Source organism: Physcomitrium patens, chromosome 12 (assembly GCF_059467195.1).
Source record: "Physcomitrium patens ecotype Gransden chromosome 12, ASM5946719v1, whole genome shotgun sequence".
NCBI classification, from domain to species: Eukaryota; Viridiplantae; Streptophyta; class Bryopsida; order Funariales; family Funariaceae; genus Physcomitrium; species Physcomitrium patens.
In genome coordinates this window covers 8,803,073-8,811,174 of record NC_143421.1, presented here as the reverse complement: position 1 = coordinate 8,811,174, position 8,102 = coordinate 8,803,073, and the positions used below count along the sequence as shown (strand labels likewise).

Sequence of the window (8,102 nt, the reverse complement as noted above, 5' to 3'; positions counted from 1 at the left end):
CAAGCAATTTAATCCTTCATTCTCTAATATTGGAAGGGTGTTCTACTATAGGAAAAAATAATATGATTTACTGCAAATATTGAAGCCGTTCCAATCATCTCTACATCTTTGTTCCTTGCTATTCTTATTGCTTCCTATGGTCGTAAATTGAGTTGATGCATTGCAAGTATTAATCCAATTTTTCTTAGTTGCTCTTGCATTTGTACTATTGCACTTTTTATTTCAAGAAGCTCTACTATGACAACACCTTAAAAAAAAATGTCCAATATTGCTTAAGACAAATAAAAGAAAAAACTTTAAAACAAAGAAAAAATACTAAAGACAATATCAATTTAGAAGAGTATAATCCATAATTCCTAATATGCTTAAGTCTTATAAAAAAAAAGATGAATCCACTCTTAATAAAAAAAAAAGATAAAGCTCTGATATTATAAGTCTCACTATTGTAAATCTATTAAAAATAAGAATTCAATAAAAGTAAATAAACAAGTGAGACTTTCTTGAAGAAATATAAATAAATAAATATATATATATATATATATATATATAAAAAGAGACTGGAATGGCTATTGCCAAAAAATAAGAAAATTAAAGACTCTTGAAACTAGATTAGAAGTAAAAAAAGGAGTTGACAAGAATGAAGAAGACTTCATTTTTTCTTCTAAATATACTATCTATTTAAGATTTATGTGGTAGTATTCTATAGGACCTCCAAAAATATATTGACTTTATATGACATGTATCTTAACTTATAAGATAAGTTTTCTATATAAGTGCCATTTAGTTAGCTTATTTTATAATCTATTAATACATGTGGCATGTGGTTACCTTATTGACTAAGTTTATAATCTACCAATCAATTATAAATACGTATACAAACAAAACAGTCTCTACAAAGCTTCTAAAAAACTTTTTTAGAAGGTATTATGAAATTAATTTATTTTTACTTATTTCTGTTTATTTTTTAGGACGAGTTTGTTAGTTACAAAATATAATTATTAGATGATATTCCAATACATATTCAAAACATCACAAATACAATAATGATTCTTATTGTTTTAAGAAACACTGTATTTGAAAAGATGATTATATCAAAGATCATTTATAATTTACCTCCTAATTTTAATAGTATTATTGCACCATGGTTGAATGTCCCCAAACATGAACACACCATTGATCACCTTAAAGAGAGACTTTTACAATATGAAAGCCTTCTTTAGTGCCAAAGAGGTATTAAAACTGATGTTGATCAAGCCTTCTTTATTTGTTCAAATATTCTATCAAATAGACTTCTTAATAAAATAAGAGCAAGAACAAAATAATATTACATACATACATAATCTCAAAGTACAAAAAAAATACTATAATTATCACAAAATTGGACATTAGTTGGCTAATTGTACTAATCCAAAGAAAAAATAGATATATCGAAAAGATCCACAAAGGATAGATAGAGGCATGAATAATGGAAATATTATTGAAAGCTTGTGCATATCTACTACTTTTGATAATGACTCTTGTTTTACTTCCAATAATAATTTTACATTTGTTGTTAATATTCATCTTAACAACCACATATATACTACTAAAACTACAATAGATATGTGGTATATTGATAGTAGAATAAGCAAGCATATGAAAAATTATTATAATTGATTTTCATCAATAGAACATATATTTGAAGGCATTCATACCATATAAATTATTGATCATACAAATTATGGATTTGAGGTTGAAGATCTATTTGAATTAGATATCTTATTGATTGGATATTCTAGCTAGAAGTCATTCAAAATGTGTTTTATATATTGCAACTTAAACAAAAATTATTTTTTAATTGTCTTTGTTTCAAAATATAATCTCTTATTCATAACTTACCTTGGTCATTGTGAATTTCAAAAAATATTAGGAAAAGTAGTTCTAAAAGGCAGCAGATCAAGCAAGCTTTATTAACTAAGCATTTAGATTATTCTCTTATACAAGCTTCTTCATATTCCTCTTCACATACCTTATCAAAGAACTTTATGTAATTTCACACTTCATACAACCGACTCCCTTCTACATCCATGTGAAGGTTGTATGAAAGATGAAAAAAAAAAATCTTCATACAAATATGCTCTAGATAAGGAGTGCAATATATTTCTAGAACAATTGATTCATAGAGATGTATAAAGCAAGAAAAAAAATACATCATCACCTAATGAATCATTTCATTATATTTTGTACAAAGACAATACTACCACACACCAATTTGTATACTTTGCCAAATAAAAATTGAAGGCCTTACTTTTCTTTCAACAAGTTGTTAAAATTGTTAAACTAAGCATTGGACATAATGTGCTAGTATTGCACGCAAATCATGGTTGCAACATTTGTAATACAACTTTTGACAAATTCTTAAACAACAATTACATCACTTGACAAACCTATTGTGTATATTGTTTATCCTATCAAGAGAGGTGCAACAATACTATCACACCTCCTTAACAACAGGCAATAATTCATTTTATTCTAGCTATTATTGATGAATTGGTTAATCTTTAATCTTCATTCTAACATGATTGTTTAATCAAATCATCACTAAGGTGGGGTTTCTCTTCAAAGCAAGTCAAGCAAGGGTAAGTATTGGGCAAGCTTTGGTCTAGAGAGTGATTTTGTAAGAATTTAGGTGCACATAGTCTGAATTGGGAGTATTGAAACATGACTTTGTTGTGAGCTGCAAATTGTAGTATAAAGTGGTAGTGTATAGAAATATGCTTTGTTCAAGAATGGAACTTGGTTGTGTCCACAAGTGCTAGGGCGGATTGATTGTTGCAGTAAATGAAGATAGGTTGTTTTAGGATTTTGGCGTAGTGGAGGTCATGAACTACACAAGCTCGGATGCCGTCTTAGCTATGGCGACGTATTTGGCTTTGGTGCTCGATAAAGTAGTGGATTTCTGACGCGTGGAGCTTCAACTGATGGCGCCATGGGAGAGCAGGAAGACGTAACTAGAAGTAGAACGGCATTCATCAATCTCACCTACCTAGTCGGCATCACTGAAGCCGTGAAGGAAGCGCGGAATAGAGGAAGATGTGCAATATTCTAACTACAATCCAATCGTGCTGCGAAGGTAACAAAATGTGTGTTTACAAGCACATATATGGGCATTTTCGGGAATATGCATGTATTGGGTGAGGACACTGATTGAGAAGGAGATATTCGAGCAAGTACACAGGTTGGCCCAATTTAATGAATTAACCGCGTTTGCATAAAGAAACACTGCACAGAGTTCTTTCTCGATAGGAGTGATGGGACAGTCGATTGTTGAGAGATGCGTCCCGGAAGCCATCGGAGTCAAAACAAGGTTCAAATCCAAGAATCTGAATTTCGCAAGCTTTTGTTGAATGTATAGGGCCTGAGTAATACATAGCCAACCGTGGTCAAGATCGCAGGTTACCTGCAAGCTTAAGAGGTGATGAACCTTGCCGATATCGGACAGCAAGAACTGCACATGAAGTTGAGATTTTATCGTATGAAGCAGCGGGAGATTGTTTGCTGCGATTAGGGTATCGTCAACGTAAAGGGTGAGCACCGCAAAATCCACTCCTTGTTGTAAGTAGTAAACATTTCCATCCGCTGCCGAGTTGGTGAAGTCGAGGATGAAGAGGAATTGGTTGATGATTTTGAACCATTCCAGAGGGGACTACTTCAACCCATGTAGGGTTTTACGCAGTCTGCACACCATGCCGGGGCAGGAGAGAGATAAATCCTCCGAGACTCGCATGTATATTTCTTCGTGCAAGATCCCATTGTGAAAGGCCGTCTTCACGTCCATTTGATGCACATGAAGATTCAACTAGGCGGCAAGGGCAAGTATAAGGCGGATCGATTGGATCCGCACAATCTGGGAAAAGGTTTCATGGTAATCTGAGCCCTAGACTTGATTGAATCCTTGGGCCACGAGGCGCGTCTTGTAGCGATCCACATTGCCGTGGCTGTTCAGTTTTAATTTAAAGATCCACTTACACGTGATCGGTTTGCGATATGTAGGGAGATCGGTGAATGTCCAGGTGCCATTAACCGCATGGAAGTTCAGTTCTTCGGCTATGGCGGACTGCTAGTGAGAGCTTTCGGAAGACCGCATCGACTAGACATAGGAGGCAGGTTCTGAGGGCACCAAAGCAACGGTGAGTAGAGCGTGCTTCGAACGAGAAGAACAAGTTGAAGGAGGTTGCAGGCGAAGTGAGTTTGGGTTATAGTTCTTGGAGGGATCTCATAGAAGGGGTACACCCTTGTTGAGGCGAGCAGACTGTCAGATGGACACAGGAGGAGTACTGGTCGCGGACAAGTCAAATATAAAAGCCTCATGTTCAGAATCATGAGCATGAACATGATGCCCCAAATGTGGCATGAGGGCTAGGCTGGTGGAGGACATGACTGCACGTCGCAGAAAGGGTCGAGATAGTGATGGAGCGCTCGCTGCGAACGGGGCCACAGGTAGGGTGTCTAGTGCAAGGAGTGTTTGCTCATGTTGGGACTGCATAGGTACCAAACTTGACTCCAAAGGAAGCACAACTTGGACGGTTGCCGATCCAAAAGTTGGGATGTCTAGGACCAAAGAAGGGCCAAGTGCTTGAGGTGGAGGCAGCGGGCTAGATTGCATTGTCAAAGACACAATGCATGTAGGGCTAGATTGCATTGTCTAAGACACAATGCATGTAGGCTTTGATGGTGCAACTTTAATAGAAATTGAAGGTTGAGCATAAGAAAGATGCAGGTGTGGAGCAACAGGGGAAACATGTTCATGTGGAGCTGTAGCAGAAGAAGAACCGCTAGGGTTATAAGTTGTGGTAAGTTAACCTTGAATGCCATGTGTTTCTAAGTATTGATTGAATTCAAAGGAAAGGTACTCTTCTCCTTGATTTGAATCAAAAGAACAAATTTTATAGCTAGTTTGATTTTTAGTCCATGTGTAGAAGATTTTGAATATATGTAGGCATTCATTTTTTCATTATAGGAGTTAAAGCATTGTATATCTAGAAAAATCGTCCATGAATGTTATATAGTATCTGTAGCCAAAGAATGTAGGTGTGACTATGTGGCCATTGATGTCAAAGTGAATTAGTTTGAGAAGCTAAGTTGTATACATACTAACTTGTTTTGAGAATTTTGTAGAAGCTTGTCTGCTATAAAACCATGTTGAGCAAATATGATTCAATATTGTTTTTAGAGGTAATTTTATAATGATTGATGTATGGACAAGCTGCTTAAAACAATCATTGTTGGGGTGACCAAGCTGGCAATGCCATAAAGCTGATTATAGGCTCGGAAGAGGAACAACAAAGAAAGATGCCTTGTGTTGAAATAGAGTCAATAGTGGAGTAGGGCGAGAGTACTCGGATTAAACAAAGAAGATTGGAACAGTGTTCAATATGGGCAACTATGGAATGAGTGCATGGGACTAATACTTCAAGGTACCATGTTGAATTGGCATCATAGGTACATTGTTGATAATAGCAATGAGTGGTAAGACTAGCAAGGATAATTGTAAGCCATGAATGTTTTATGCAAAAGAAGGATCTAAGTCGAGTGTCTAGCATTCAAGGTTGTATATAATAGTGGGAGGCATTGCTAGAGAGTATTGTAATATCTAGTAGTCATTATTATTCACAATAGTGGGAAGCTTTGTTGGTGAAGATGGGAGTGTTATTGATGGCCAATGTGGTATAGAGTGATTATATATCAATAGAGTGGAAGTAGTCACACAAGGAAGCTATATGAGCATTGGCAATTTTAGCATTAAGAGTTGAGGTGCCTTCAATAGAAAATTATAAAATGGACAAGAAAAGTTGTCGTAGATGCGATAGAGCTCTCAAATAGTCAATGGTATGTGTGTCCACCTGTTGCTATTGTAATTGTGTTGACCTAAGTAAATATAGATTAGATTGAAGAAGGAATGATACTAGAATGGTGTTGTCTTAAACAAGAAGCTGACACATTCATTTTTTAATTAAAATATCCCCTCCTTCAAGATTATAATTAGAGATGGAGAACAAATTTTTATATACATTTGCTACATTTAAGGTATTAGATAGATGAAGTGTTTTGCCATTGATCATTGAAATTTCTACTTTTCCTTAGGTATAGATGAATAGGATTGTGTCATTGCCTAAGATAGATCTTATTGTCACCAAATAAGAATAGTTTGAGATTTATAAATTGATTTAAAACATGTGCTAAGTAGTGTGAAGCTTGAGTATCAATGTACCATTGTATGTCTTGAGCGGTTCGAAGTTTAAACAATTTCTTCAAACAAAAAGCTTACATAAAGTACATATACACATAAAAAGTAGAAAGTAATTACTCTTTTGATTCTTATTGCCATATTTATTTTTTTTCTTAGAACCATGATTTATTACTACTAAATTTGTAGCAATTCTTACTTGATTTTTGAAATATTTAGAATTCCAATGCTCCATTTTCTTCCACTATAAATAGGGAGTGATATATTTGTTTCAAGGTTTGAAAAGTTTATAATATTTTTAAGTTATTTAGTGAAGTTATCATTTGGTATTTCCTTTGTACCTTAAAAAAAGAACATAAAAGTCAAAAGAAGAGCCTTTCATGGTTGTTTCTTCTTAAAGGAGGATTACAATCAACTTTAGAAGTATTGATATCCCTATTGTGTAGATAACGTTGCCATACCATGATATCATAGACCTCACAAGAGTGAGAATTTCCATTTAAGGGGTTAAGTTGACTTCTACAAAATGACATTGTTGAAGAAGATTCTTGAAGATATGTATATATTGAGTTACTGATTTGTTGATTTTCATCTTTTGTGTGATGAGTTTTTCTTGTACATAGGCTTGAGTGACTATATTACTTCCAAATACGTATTTTCAAGGGCCAACCATACTTCATTAATTATCTTGTATGCTTTAACATGAGTGATTATGTCACTTGCAAAGTACGTATTTTCAAGGGCCAACCATGCTTTATTGGCTACCTTATATGCTCCAACATGAGAAAAAATTGAATTTTCTACAGAATCCCAAAATGCTGCTAAAGCAAAATGATCATTTCTTTTCCAAGTAAGGATTTTAGTTTGATGAGTTGTTAGTGATGTTGTTCTTACATCCACTTCTTAAATTGGTGTTGGTTGTATTTTTTTTCCTAAAACTACATCCTACATATTTTTCATTTTAAACTTCATCAAAATCTTTTTCTTTTAGATGGAGTACCATGAGCCATCAAACTTAGGCCACTTCTCTGTAGCAAGGTTGCTTCAAGCCATTTTTCTTTTGAAGATAGAAAAAAAAAAAAAAAAATTTATTGGTGCCCTAACTTTCTATGTAAAATATCTTCTACAAAGCTTTTTTTTTTCTTGTCTTATTTATTTTATTTTTAAGTTTTGTATTATAAAAACTTTTTCAAATCTTTGCTTTGATATCATATTAGAACTTGGTGAATTCAAGGATTTTATATATTATCATGTAAAAGTAGTTAAAAAATCTATTGTATATATTATTTATTCTGTTAAAGGAGGTGAAACAAATACTATTGTGTCTTCTTGACAAGGTGCAATAATTTATTCTATTTTAGCTATTATAGATGAATTGATTAATCATTAATCTTAATTCCAACAGATACACTCAATTTGTGAAAGGACATATTAAATCAATAAGAGGAGATAATTGATCCATACTAAGAGATATTTCATGAATAGGAGAAAAAATCTATTTATGGATTGTTCTTGTTGTTTATGATACTAACCTCCCATTTCTTTATTTTGAATCAATGCACCAATATTTCTTTGACACAAATAACATAAAAGAACAACTTCAACCAAAATTCAAGTTTGTACAAGAACTCATACTTACTATACCAATAATCCACACTTTGGCTACAATTTCTATCTCATATGAAGCAATCACATCATTAAGAAGTTCTTCTCATTTAACTACTTTTGCATCAAAATTTGAATCATTCCTTCCATCATTTGGAGCAAAAATTGACAAACAACAATCTTATAATGAAGCACTTTCTTCTATGGATTTTACTTCATACAAAGAGATGATGGATCAAGACTATCATTCACTAATTAAGAACAATATATA

General features: G+C 33.6%; 1 long non-coding RNA gene across 3 annotated transcripts; it reads left to right on the top strand.

Moving 5' to 3' along the window:
* Positions 1-2,648: 2,648 nt before the first annotated feature.
* On the top strand, positions 2,649-7,325 carry LOC141046000 (uncharacterized). 3 transcript variants are annotated; one of them, XR_012218646.2, is made up of 3 exons: positions 2,649-3,112; positions 3,395-3,904; positions 4,033-7,325. It is a non-coding gene; the product is annotated as an uncharacterized LOC141046000 (long non-coding RNA). The 3 variants fall into 3 exon arrangements; XR_012218648.2 differs by having other exon boundaries at positions 2,656-3,112; positions 3,395-3,566; XR_016505784.1 differs by having other exon boundaries at positions 3,395-7,325.
* The last annotated feature ends 777 nt before the right edge of the window (positions 7,326-8,102 follow it).